General features: G+C 46.6%; 1 protein-coding gene across 1 annotated transcript in view; it reads right to left on the reverse strand.

The window, feature by feature from the left end:
* The window catches only part of TXNRD1 (thioredoxin reductase 1), a 97,010-nt gene extending 86,171 nt beyond the window's left edge, over positions 1-10,839 (reverse strand). The window contains exon 1 of the mRNA XM_037513729.2: positions 10,804-10,839. The gene's annotated coding sequence lies outside the window, so the exon portion shown is untranslated. The remainder of the gene's footprint in view (positions 1-10,803) is intronic.
* Between the last annotated feature and the right edge of the window lie 2,951 nt (positions 10,840-13,790).

Genomic DNA, 13,790 nt, shown 5'->3' on the forward strand with positions numbered 1-13,790 from the left:
GAAATTTATTTCTCAAAAGCAACAAGACTGCAAGGAGGTCTTATATGCAGAAGGAGGACACGGATTTAAAGATGATTTCTTTGAGAGAAATGGTTATAGATATATACCAGGACTGATACAAATTCCTCTGCTCAAATCTTTTCCAAATGCAATTCAGATACTACTTTGGATCTTAATATATTTATTGCTTTCAAGCAAGTGTTTTCCTGTTACTCAGGAGTTGCAGACTTGCCCACATAGTATGAAGGGAATGAGTAAAAATCTTAGAATCCAGACATGCATTCCAGTAGTCAAGGCCAGAAAACAGACATGTCTTGGCTAATACATGTGAAAGTATCTTGTATAGTGTGGAATTCTATAAAATGCTAGGTATTTTTATTTGGAATCACTGGAATTTAATGGTTAATTTTGCGGGGAAGACAGATTCACAAAATGTTAGAGCTGAAAAGGAGCTAATATTTATCCATTCACTTTATTTTGCAGATAAGGAAACCAAGACCCTGCTGTGTTAATGACCTCTTCCAAGGTCACAGGGCCAGGGAGTGGCAAAAGGAGGGAGAATAGTGTTTCCTTGACACTCTCTTCTTACTCCCTTCAGTGACTTGTGCAGCCATAACCTAAGTAAGTAGCCCTCAAATCTAACAGCTCTCTGCGACAACCTTTATTGGAGGTGACCTCAGAAGCTAAGTTGATTTACATCGTTCTTTTTTTAAAAACGTTTTATTTATTTATATTTTTATATATTTTTTACATCATTGTAAACACAATATTTGCTTAAACAATATTTGCTTCCCCCCACCCCCTCAGGTGTAGTCTCCATAGTTTCCTTCCCCAATGCACCCGTGCACCATCACTTCAGCCCCTGTGCATCTCCCTCCCTCCCTCTGATCCCTCTCCCGCCTCCTCCCCTGCAGGATGTCTCTGATTTGTAATTGTCCATTTTTCTTTGTTGTGTATTGTACTATTATTATTTTTTCACACTGACGTCTTATTTGGTTTCCCTATATTCTTGCTATAGGTGAAACCATCTGATATTTTTCTTTTTCCTTCTGGCTTATTTCACTGAGTATAATTCCTTCTAGCTCCATCCACATTGCTGTAAATGTCATGAGTTTATCTTTTTTGATTGCTGAATAATATTCCATTCTGTATATGCCACATCTTCTTGATCCAGTCATCTATTTTTGGGCATTTGGGTTGGTTCCAGGTTTTACCTATTGTAAATAGTGCTGCAATAAACACAGGGCTACAGTTGTTCTTTTGAATCAATGTTTTTGCGTCCTTTGGGTAGATCCCCAGGAGGGGAATTGCCAGGTCATATGGTAGCTCCATTTTTAGTAGACTGAGGAACCTCCAGACAGCTTTCCACAGTGGTTGGACCAGTTTGCACTCCCACCAGCTATGTAGGAGAGTTCCTTTTTCACCGCATCCTCGCCAACATTTGCCATAGTTTGTTTTTTTGATATGTGTCGTTCTTACTAGCGTAAGGTGATATCTCAATGTGGTTTTGATGTGCAATTCCCTGATTATCAGGGATGTTGAACATTTTTTCATATGCCTGTTGGCCATTTGCATTTTCTCTTTGGAGAAATGTCTTTTAAGTTCATCTGCCCATTTCTTGACTGGACAACTGATCTTTGACAAAGGAACAAAGAATATGCAATGGAACACGGACAGTCTATTCAATAAATGGTACTGGGAAAACTGGACCACCTCATGCAATAAATGAAACTAGACCACTACCACTCACCGTGCACAAAAATCAACTCAAAATGGATAAAAGAACTGGACATAAGACCTGAAACCATAAAATATATAGAAGAAAATACAGGTAAAACACTACAAGACATACATTGCAAGAATATCTTTAAAGACACATCACCCAAAGCAAAAAAGGTCAAGGCAAAGATAAACACCTGGGATTACAACAAACTGAAAAGCTTCTGTACAGCAAAAAAGACACTAACCAAAACAGAGAGACACCCCACTGATTGGGAAAAAATATCTTTGCACTCCAGTCAACCGATAAGGGACTGATGACAAAGATATACATAGAACTCACAGGACTCAACAAAAACAAGATTTACATCTCTTTCTGCGGGCCCTGTACCGCGTGGCTGAAGCCAAAGACTGTTACAGGTGGAGCCCCCTGGAGGGGGGCTCAGGTGAGGATGGATAGGCCCAGGCAAAATACAAAGTATCGGTGCAGGTGGAGACTCTGATAAGAAATATAAGGGACTACGGAAGCAGCCCCCTCAGTCAGCTTTTGGGATTTCAGTGTTTTTGGGTCTTCAGCGATTCCGGGGTTAGTGATTTCTGCGCCCACCGAGCCCATCTTCCAGAAGGCTGTTGTAGGCCTCTGAAGGACTTGGAGAGGCTTCCAGCAGCCAACCGCAGAGAGGAGACTGAGGAAGGAAGGAGCAGGATGGAGAGTCATAGGAGACCTGGAGGAGGCACATGGGGCAGAGACATGTGAAGAAGCTGTGCTTGCTTCTCGGCCTTGGATTGATTGAAACAGACATGGGTTAAGAGATCTGTGGGGAGGTGACAGTGGCAGCTTTTATCTTGATTTTGCTCTTTTCCTCCAGGACTTGTCTGGCTGTTTCTGGACCCTTTTCTACGGGTCCCCGCCGGAACATGCCATAGAGCTGTGGCAGGCTTTTGGGCCTCAGTGGCCCTGCTTAGGGCCAACACTGTCTGGTTTTGTTTTTTTTTTAATTTTATTTTTATATTCCCCATACAATTGCAATCCCCTTATTTTGACCCCTATCCCTCCTTTCCCCGCCACCCCCCCCATGGTGTGTCTCTGGTTCATAGTTGTTTGTTGATTTTGATTTTTTCTTTCTTATAGTTATTCTTTTTCCTGGTCCCTTATTTAGGTTTTCTAGATTCCTGCTATGAGTGAGACCATCCGGTATTTTTCTTTTTCTTTCTGGCTTATTTCGCTGAGCATGATCCCTTCCAGCTCCATCCATGTTCCTGCAAATTGCATGAGTTTATCTTTTTTGAACGCTGAGTAATATTCCATGGTGTATATGTACCACATCTTCTTGATCCAGTCATCTATTTTTGGGCATTTGGGTTGTTTCCAAAGCTTAGCTATTGTAAATAGTGCTGCTATAAACATAGGGGTGCCGGTGCTCTTTGGAATTAATGTTTCTGTGTCCTTTGGGTAAATATCTAGGAGTGGAATTGCTGGAAGCTCTATCTTTAGTAGGCTGAGGAATCTCCACACAGCTTTCAATAGTGGAGGGCCAACCCTGTTGGCTGTGTATTTACCCATCAGGGGATGGGTAATGTCAGGTGCTAGATTTGGAATTATATTTTTTGTCTTTGTTGCACACTAATTGTATTAAAGTTCTTTTCCATTGAAGATCTTACACACTAATGTTTTGTCCTCATACAGCAGATGGCAAAAATCTATTTAGAACAGGCAGGTTTGGGGGTTTTGGGGTGCCCCCTCCCTGCCCTGTAACAGCTCAAGGCTATATTTCAGGGACAATGTTGACCTTGTGGGCATGAAGTGACACAGGGATTCTCCTCTGCTTTGTACGGGCTACAGAGCCCATAGCTCTCAGCCTTCCCCACCCAAGCTGGTCATTTTTGGTTACTCTTAGGATATCTATGACTGAGTTTGATTCTACTTGTCCCTATATATAAGGCTAAGTGTCCTGAATATGCTCCTTTCCCACGTTCCCAGCTACTGGCAACCCTCCAAAAGTGTGATTTTAATTCAGCTGCTTGTTTCCAGGGGAGCACCCCGCTTACTTCCAGCCTTATGAGGGGGCGAGGGGAGCAGGCTCTCCGTAGGCTAGAGTGCTCATCCGTGTACACAGCAAGCAGCGCACGCAGAGGTTAAGAGACCAGCTTCCTGGGTGAGGGCTCTGGTTCTGCTGCTTACCAGCCAGCGGCCCATACATCTCTGTGCCTCATTTTCCTCATTTGATTGCTGCAATGATTAAACGAGTTAATACATGCACTCAGCATAGCGCCGGGCTTGGAATGATAAATGTGGCTACTTTTCATAAACTGCCTCCAAAACGATACATTGCTCAGAAAACCTCTCCAAAAGGGCATGCCCACTCACATCCCCGGCACCTACCCTAACATCTAACAGCTAGAAGATTGTTAATAAGTGTTGAACGAGTAAATGCAACCTAATTTATGAGACTCTCTTAGGAGTTGTGCTCTCTCTTACTAAAACTACGACCTTGCAAGTGGGATGTTGGGAATTCCATTCCCACACCTCATGATGGGTAATTTTTTAAAAAAGATTTATTTATTTATGCAGACAAGAACTGGGGTGTAGGCCAGAGGTGGGGGGTGGGGAAGAGGATTCACCAGCAACAGAGTGGGGAGCAGAACAGAAGAATCCACTGAAATACACTGCTCCAGGCAGACAGGAGAAGTCTGCCTTGCTTTGTGGGTTAGCTCCCTGGCCTGGATCTAACTCAGGCAGCAGTGGCTGCCACTAGCTTGATAGCGCTGAGACTTCAACGCCTGCACCACCAGGGAGGACCAACCAGGTAATTTTACCTGCCAGAGAGGTCACATTTAGAGGCTTCCAGAGTCAGAGGCATGAGAATTAGATAAAAGAAGTTTTCAAGGGGGAGGGAGAAGCAGACAGGAGGGACTCAGACCCTGACCAAGCACATCCTGGGTACCCTGTACTATCCCAAAAAGGAAATTCAGCGCTCAACAGGCCATCCTTGCCCAGGGAACTCAGTCCCACAGAATCCACCACACACTGCACCGAATGTCCCAAAGCGGAGATGGGAAGGCCCGTGGGTGTCCACAAAGGGCAGCGCTAACTCCACTTGGGGAATCGTCAAAGTGCCACTTGGAACTGGGTCTTGATGTGGAAGGAGAGCTCCCCCAGCAAAGAGGAAATGGCAGGGAATTCCATGCCCGGCTAACCATCCAAGACCGGATAGTGAGGAGCCGGCAAGGTCAGCGAACAGAAAGGTACACAGGAGAGGAGCGTTTAAAAAGTGGGCTAAACCTGCCCTTGGTCTTAAAGAAAACGCACCAGGAGTCCAGCCTTGATCTGCCTCGGAGTGAAAGAGTATTATCAGCAGCCAGGCAAAAAGATCTCACGGATAATTCTCTTTCATATCCACCCCTCCCCAAGTCCCTGCCTACACCTACAGCCAAAAAAACTTTGATTTGACTTTGTTTTGTTGCTTTAAATAAATACAATTAACATTCCTTAGCAGGCCCGCTCCAGCTGCAGGCCCTCCAGCCACCTGCCAGACACTGGCTGGTGTTTCCTCCTCCCTCCTCGCCACTCCCTCCCTTCTGCTGCCCCTGGGTGATACCTGAGCCCTTTCTCTTACTGCCCATGCTTGACTGAGGACCAAATCCCAGTTCCACTTTTCTTTTGTACTGTCCTAGGCTGGGCACCCCTTCCTGCCCAGCCAGATAAGCCTGGCTAAATCCAAGGATTGCATTTACCAGTCTAGCAGATCAAATTGCCAGAAAGATACCAAGAACCCTGATGCCAGTGGGCAGGAGACGCCATGCTTCCTGTTCTCCCACGCAAGGAGAGCTGAGCCCCCTATTGTATTTCTGACAAACCTGCGTGGAGGTAGGGAGTTATTTGCTAAGTTGTACTTCCTTCTACTATTCCTTCCTTGATTTACTGCCTACAGAAAGGGAAAAAAAAAATCTAGCTCTTTGCCATTAGGTAAGATTATTTCCAAAAACTCAAATAGACAAGACCACTAAGCGCAGGGCGCCCACTTCAAACGAAAGGTTTGTGATCAAGAACTCAACGAAGTCCTTGTTAACTGGATATAGAGAGCTTTGCAGGCTGCTACACATACCTGGAAAAGTAGTGAAGTTTTTTGTTTTTTTTTTTTTAAAGATTTATTTATTTATTTATAAAAGAACCAGGGTACAGGCCAGATTCATGAGAGGGTGAGAAGATTCACCAGAGACAGAGCGGGGAGCAGAACAGGCAAACTGATGAAATACACTGTGAGGGGAGCAGCGGGCGAGACAGGAGAGGTCTGCCGCATCATGTGGGACCCTCCCGGCAGGGATCTAACCGGCACTGCAGAGGCTGCGGACAGCTTCACAGCACTTCGCTCAACCGCCTGCGCCACCCAAGTAGTGAAGTTTTGGCAGCAGAGTTGAGGGGAACAGTAAGCTTAAAACTGCACTAAGTAAGGGAGTAATAATTCCCTTTAACTATGATATAAAATCCGCAATCTTAAGAATATCTACAATGAGGAAATAAAGGCAGAGGATGACAATATCCTTTCACTGTCACACCAGGACATTTTTAACAAACACTCAAGAATTATTTAATTCTCTAAGAGGATGTACTTACAGTTGAGTTTGCTAGCTACTATTTTTTTTTAAGATTTATTTATTTATGCACGCAAGAACTGGGGTAGAGGCCACAGGTGGGGGAACAGCGGAGGTGAGAGGATTCACCAGAGACAGAGTGGGGAGCAAAACAGGCGAATTGACTGAAATACGCTGCTGAGGGGAGCAGCAGGCAAGACAAGGAGAGGTCTGCTGCGCCATGTGGATCAGCTCCCTGGCAGGGGATCAAACTCGTGCTGCAGTGGCTGCAGCTAGACTTAACCTCTTGTGTCACCAGGTAGGCCCCTGCTATCTACTATTTCATGAGAGTCCAGACACAAATTTTGCAAGAGGAACAACCTCCAAGCCAGTGAGGGAGGCACAAAGCCAGTCGGAGGCCCAAGGTGGCCCTAACCCGACTCCACCCCAACTTCCTAAACAGGGGCTGCTAGGAACTAGGGGCAGGGCAGAGCCGCTACTATGGGGACTTAAAATGTTGGAGCACAGGCAAGCCAGTGTTTCTTTCTTTTCTTTTTTTTTTTTGGACTGACTTCCAATGGCACCCAGTGCTGTCCAGCTGATGCCATGGCAGGTAGAACAGACGGCATCCAGCCACGCGCTGGCCATAAGCCTCCTTCTTCTTCTCTCTCTTTTCTTACTCCATGTGTAAATAAGTCCTTTTAATTTTTTTTTTTTTAATTTCTCTTTGGATATCTGCTTTGGGTGTTGTCCTGTATCCCTAAGTGCAGGTGAGGACTCATAACCTAGGTCATCCCTGGTTCCTCCTGGGTTAGCCCCATAACGGTTTGATGCTAATTTGTACATCTCTATCCAATAAGCCCATGGGTTACAGTAACCAGTTTTGTAACTACTATATCACTAGTCCTTAAATCTCTAGTCCTTAATTCTCCTTAAATCAACATTACTACCTACTGACTCTTTCATGTACTGATACGTTTAATAAATGTTATACACGTCCATTTTTTTGGTACAAGAATCATGTTTTTAACTTTTTGAAAACCATACTTTGACATTAGTTATTACCACATTCTCTCAGTTATTTCTCTGCATTGTATTGCTGTCTAAGAAAAATTGATTTCTGCCTGACCACTTCTATACATGCAAAAGGCACTGACTGTTTTCTTGGTATTTAATGTGTGCCAGCTTGACATTAATCCACACATTCTCAGGTCACAGTTACCTGCGATCTACATCACATCTTGTTTGGTTCTCAGTTTCTGTTTTATTGCTGACATTTACAAATTACACGTTATCAAAATAAAAAAATAAGTACAGATTTCTAGTTTCTCTTGAAAAATCATATCTGGTAAAGTTGACTCATCTTCCCAACCAACAGAAGGAGAGCTGAACAGAGGTTGCCCCCTTTAGAACATTCCCTCCACAGTTTATCCCAGTTTCCACGACTCCCTATGGTTTACCATCTGTCTGTTTTACTCATTTCTATTACCTGCCTGTCCCTCTAGCTATTTGAGTTTTGAATCCCCTGACACTGACATCTGATGTATGTGTGTCTGTGTGTATATACACACCTTAGAGGCCCATACACTCAATTGTGTGTGTGGGGGGAAAATCTCTTACATATCAATCAAAAGTTGGTAGCACACCACTAAAGCATTCTCAACACACCTGAAAGTTGAAAGCTGAAAACCACAGCACTTTCACTAAACCAACAGGTTACAGAATGATTTGTGAAAGCAATTTGCAACTGCACAACTGTACATACATACTCATTTCTAACAGCAAAGTAATAATTAGGGTAAAAGGAATATTCATGAAATCCTCAATGATGGTCTATGATGGTTAAAAAAAAAAGGCATACAGATCAATCCCTTCCTTCAAGGACTTAATCCAATTGTAAAAGTAAAATATACTTGTCAAAACTTTAAATATTCATCACACATTAAAAGAAAGAAGTGAATATTCAAGTGTGAAGAGCCAAAGAGTGGGCAGAGATTTGTTTAAACATCTCATAGACTAGGCTAAAAGCAAGTTTTCTCTTGAATTACCTGAGTTACCTAATAAATCACTCACTACTAACTCCGGACTTACAGATCACTAGCAAGTCAGTCTGAACCAGGCTTGGTTCTGCCTCACAGCTTTCTGTTTCTTTATCAGTCCCAACAATCTGCAGTGGTGCCCCACCCAAGCCTCGGGCCCACTGTTGAGAAGAGGAGCCTCTCTCTGCCCCAAGGTAGTTTGACCTTAGCCCCAACACCTCACTGCAGTGTTCCTGATCAGGTTCAAACAGAATGACCTAAGGCACCGAAAGTGGTGATTCCTGGTTCAATACTCTGAGCCTGATTTAGCAGGTCTGGAATAGAAGCCAGGAACATGAGTCTTTAACCTGCACCTCTTGTGTAATGAGTTCTCTTGAAGGTGACTTTAGGACTACACGCTGAGAAACAGTGTCTCCTTGCCTGACTACAGCAGCCAGTCATCATTAATAACACTGACGTTTGGGGATTTCCTCACCTTTGCCACATACTCTATACGGATACATTTACTGAGTTCCATCCCTATAAAGCAGTGTGCCAAGGACCACGGAGATACCATAACGAACAAGACATATTCCTGATCCTCAAAATCCCCCTGGCACAGTATTTACAAGTTAATTAAAATAGAGTGAAACGTGTCACCGCAGAAATACAAGTCAGACTCTAAGTGCCCAGAAATTAACTCCCTCAATCATTTCCCCGAGCGTCTTACACTCATCCACTTCCAGGATTACCCAGGATGACGCTGCATTTCCCATGTCATTCTTCTTCTCAGACTTTCTGTCCGTCCAAGGGCTGGGCGCATGCCTTATTCACTGCCGAGTCCCTAGTGCCTGCTAAGTAGTAGAGGCTTTGTTGATGAGTCACTCAATCAAGACATCCTCATTACAACTTAGGCCAGATTCTGGTTGCTCATTAAAGAAGTCATCGTCTTGACAGGTAACTTACAGCTCAAGCAGTCCAGCATTTTGCTAAATTTGTCGTGTAAAGATTATCATCAAGGAAAGTCACTTCTAGAATGTTTATAGGTGAGATGTGAAAGAATATTTACAATTTCACTAGGATGCATAGTTGTATGTGTACAGAAAGATCTAGGACACTGCATGGTCTCATAGATTAGTGCTTAAAACAACACACTTTCTTTCAATAAGCAAATGTAGAAGAGGTGAAACCTTTAGGTGATTTGAAAGAGATTAGGGGTTGCCCTTGGTGGGGGAGTAAGAAGCGCAAAGGGAGCTTCTGGGGTACAGGAAATGTCAGCTGGGTGCTGCCTTGGGATACAATGAAAATGTAGCAAGTTGTACCGTGATGATTGCACTTTTCTGGATGCACAATATATTTTAATTAAAAAGTACTTTAAATGGTGGGTGCAGGACATTATAGTGGGGAAATCCTGAAGATGGTACCCTAAAGACAAGTCTGGGAATACCGACTCAAACTCCTTCATGGTGTGGGTGAGAAGAAAGTCAAGGCTGGCCACTTGACCTTGAGCAGGCACTGAGTCACCTAAGCTTCTCCCCTACAATCCCTTCCCCAACTCAAGTCCTCAACTCCAGCGGGGTTTTAGCTCCTCACTGTCTCTAGGCTGCCCCCCAAGCAAGAATGATCTTTTCCATTCCAACACCCCTGACTCCTCTGGATTCTCTCAGGGCACTGCCTTCTCCCCTTGGCTTTCCAACGCCTCTTACCCCTTCCCCTTGGGCTGCAAAGGATAAGCCTCTGAAAGAGTCAAATCCGCACCAGCTCCCCATTCGCTCCTCATCTGGGAGACTGATTTTATGGGCCTCGCATTTCACACCTGAAACAACCTGGGCTTGGGCCTCAAATTGCCCGGCCTCCCAGCCCTGCTACACACCAGTGCATCTGAGCAAGTTTCCTCAGCTCTTTGTGGCTGTTTCTTCATCCGTAAAATGGGGGTTCGGACCAACCTATCTCACAGTGTGCTTGGTACAAGGAAGCAGGATTATGCACGTGAAAGGATGAAAACGTCAGGTAGTAACTGCCAGCCGCCGCCCCTGCCTGCAACGTGGGGGGCCCAGCAGCCCGTGTCTCATCTCAGGGGAACTCAGGGGGAACTCAGGACTCAGTGTCTCTAAGATTCAAGGGGGTGGAGGGAGGGGAAAGATCTGGGTAAAATTCTTGATGGAGAAGGTATGGGGGAGGGAGGCCCAGGGGCGCCCCAATGGAGACCTAGCCCAGCCAGAATCTCCGGTTCAACAGGCCCAACATTCTTTCGGGCACTTCAGTGCTTTAGATTCGGGCCCTGTCACCTCCCCTGGCTGCCGAGAGGTGAGGTGACTGGTGAGGTGGCTTTCGGGGGGCTCAGGAAGATGTCTGCTCCCCTCCCCTGTCATATTTCTCTGAGGACAGGTGCTTGTCACAAGGGTTCGCGCTCCAGGCTCGCGAGCAAAGGCAGGCTGGGGCCTCCCCGGGGGTGTCTCCCCAGGTCCTCGGGCGCAGGCTCCTTCGCCCCTACCTCTCTGAAGGCCTCCAGCGCGGCCCCTCGCCCGGCCTCCGGCCTCCGCGGCCTTGGGAAACCCGGAGGGGGCGGCCTTGCTCCGCCCGCGGGACGTCCCGGGGCCCGGGCCGGGCCGGGGGTTCGCCAGCTCTGCGCACGTCGGGGCCGCCCCGTCGGGGCAGCGCGACGCGGGGCGCAGCAGGGCCGGGGCTCCGCCGCGCCGGTCCCCAACCACCGGGGGGCGCGAGCCGGGTGAGGGCGGCTCTCGGCCCGCTCGCGCCCGGCACCGCTCGGGCCCGCGCCCCGGCGCCGCGCCTTCGCCCTCGGGCGCTCCCGACCCTGCGCGGTCCCCGCAGCTGCGGCCCTTACCCTTCCGCGCCCGGCTCCGGGCGCAGCCCATGGCCCCAGGGCGCGGAGCGGGCCGGCGCGGATCGGCGGCGCCGAGCGGAGGCCGCGCGCCCCCTGCCGGCTGCGGGCGGAGCGGGTGGTGGGCGGGGCGGGGCGGTGGGCGGGGCGGGGCGGAGCGGGCAGTGGGCGGAGCTGTCGGTGGGCGGAGCTGTCGGTGGGCGGGGCGGGCAGTGGCCCAGCCCGCCCACCCACCCTTGGACTTGTGCCTTTTTTTTTAAATTTTTTTAAAGATTTATTTATTTATACAAGAACTGGGGTACAGGCCCGAGGTGCAGGGAGGTGGGAGGATTCACCCAGAGAGAGTGGGGTGCAGAACTGGCAGACTGACTGAAATCCACTGCTGAGGGGAGCAGCGGGAGAGGCAGGAGAGGTCTGCCGCGCCATGTGGGTAGCTCCCTGGCCAGCCGGGAATGGAACCCGCGCTGCAGAGGCTGCAGACAGCCTCATAGTGTAGTGCTCAACACTCTGTGCCACCCGGGAGGCCCTGTGCCTTTTCTTATTCAAGGTTTTGTCTTTTTTTAAAAAACGTTAAGGTGTCACATTTATCACAGTGAGGATAAAAAAGGAAAATGCAGAAGGGAAAAAAAAATGAACTCATCCAATGGAAATCTTATCCTACAAACTACCTTGAGCAGGAATTGGCCCTGTTGCTGCCTTTATTATTTATTTCCAGTTTTCCTCCATTAATGCGGACCTTTGCGCCCTGCTTTTCATGTAGTAGGAGCTTTTGCCACTATCACAGTTTTGAAAGCCAACCAGTTAACTGTCTGGCTTGCACCTTCCACCTGGTTATGCCCATAATGAATGATGCTCACACTGACCATGTTATTTTAAACACAGATCAAAAGCCAGGTCACCCCCTCTTCACATCCACGCCACCCCTCCCTTACTCGGCTTTTGTAGATGACTCACTGCCCTCCAACTCAACCTTTATTCCCTGCCTCCTGCTAGCACTTCCCTCCTCCCAAAATGGAAACACCACCAGAAGTTTTTTTTTTCTTTTTCTTTTCATGGATCCCCAAAGTCTAGAACAGTGCCTGAAACATTGCAGGAATTCAATATTAAAGCCAAGAAAGGAGGGAAAAGCATCTTTTAAAAACTATCACTAGAACAGTTTTCAATGGAGCTACTGTCCTGCACTTACCTGGCCTCTATTGTGGGACCTTTCCATTTGTTTATGTAAAACTATTATGAATTAGGTTCTAGTGAACATAATTATGTTTAGAGCTTTAAGGCTCTCCTTACACATTGCCAATTGCTTTTCCGGAGTGGTGGTTTCTATTTCTACTCCCAGTGGTAATGAATGAAAATTCCATACTACCCCAGAGGGATTTTTCAACATCAAAACCACATTGGGCCACATCAGGAGGGGTTGGGGTTGAGGGGTGGGGGGGTTACTGTTCTCAATAAGGGCAGTGCTTTGTTTTTCCTTCTTTCAATTAGTTAACATATGTTCCGCATCCAACCTATATCCGGCCTTGTTCTAGGGTTACGGGGTGTCTAATATAGGTTTCCTGCTCTTGAGGAACTTGCATCCTAGCTGAGTTAGTGAACTTGTCTGCTCACCAGATGTGGGGCAGTGGTGTCAGCCTTTATTTTTATCTGGGTTAGCGGGTAAGTCTATTTCTTGCTTTTGTTGGGAGCAACCCAGAGTGGAAATGCTTGGAAAACACTGGATGTTTATTTGCTCAAATTCAGGAAAAAAAGCTGAAGCAAAACCTTTTAATAACAGACACTGCACAAAATGAGACTGAGCAACCTCATCCGGGCGTTTGGAGTTTCTTCTAATAATTATAACTGAGCCAGGACCTTTTGAAGGCAAAGAAACGTTCCCTCCCTCTGTGTTCAGCTGAAATGATTGCTTCGGAGGCTACTTTAAGACAGGCTGTTCAACTTGCTGAAATTGTTATTTTGTCAGCAAAATCCCAATTCTGGTCTTTGCTTTTGCTGTGTTTAAAGCAAACATTTAACTAAAATGATGGCTTTTCTGTTTTGTTTTTTAACACCTAAGCAAAAGTAGTTGAGTCAGGTGTCTACCTGAGCCAGCCTGTCCCATACCAACAATTTCTTAGGCAGAGGATAAGCCAGGCATCCTGTTAAGTACTTTGCTCACATCATGTCATGTTAAGTGCACAAGAGCGCTATGTGCTGAGGATTGTTATGGCTTCTATTTTACAGATGAGAATCCCAACCCCTCTGGGCCATTGCCAGGGATGGCATAGCCTGATAATCAAATCTAGGTCTCCTTATTCCCAGCCCTTTGCTCTTCACCACTAAGCTCTCTCCTCACTGTGGTGGCCACTAATTCTGTTGTGCAACCATCCTAGGCCAGGTGGGTTCATTATTGATGCTCACAGACAAAAAGAGAATTTTGGAACCTTCAGGAGACTTTATAGGGCTTTAATGCTGAATCAGGGGACTGATACAAGCAGAGAGGCAGCAACTGAGCCTACAGCCTCAGAGTGATGCCACGCCTATTGGAGCTAAGAAGACCCTACTATCCCCCCTTCTAGGTGCAGGTGTCCATAATCACAGAGGCACATGCCCTGCACATACACCTCTCAGCCCCAGGCCCCCGCAACCTAGGAGTAAGGCAA

Source organism: Talpa occidentalis, unplaced genomic scaffold (assembly GCF_014898055.3).
Source record: "Talpa occidentalis isolate TD23 unplaced genomic scaffold, MPIMG_talOcc4v2.1 talOcc4.16, whole genome shotgun sequence".
Taxonomy (NCBI): Eukaryota; Metazoa; Chordata; class Mammalia; order Eulipotyphla; family Talpidae; genus Talpa; species Talpa occidentalis.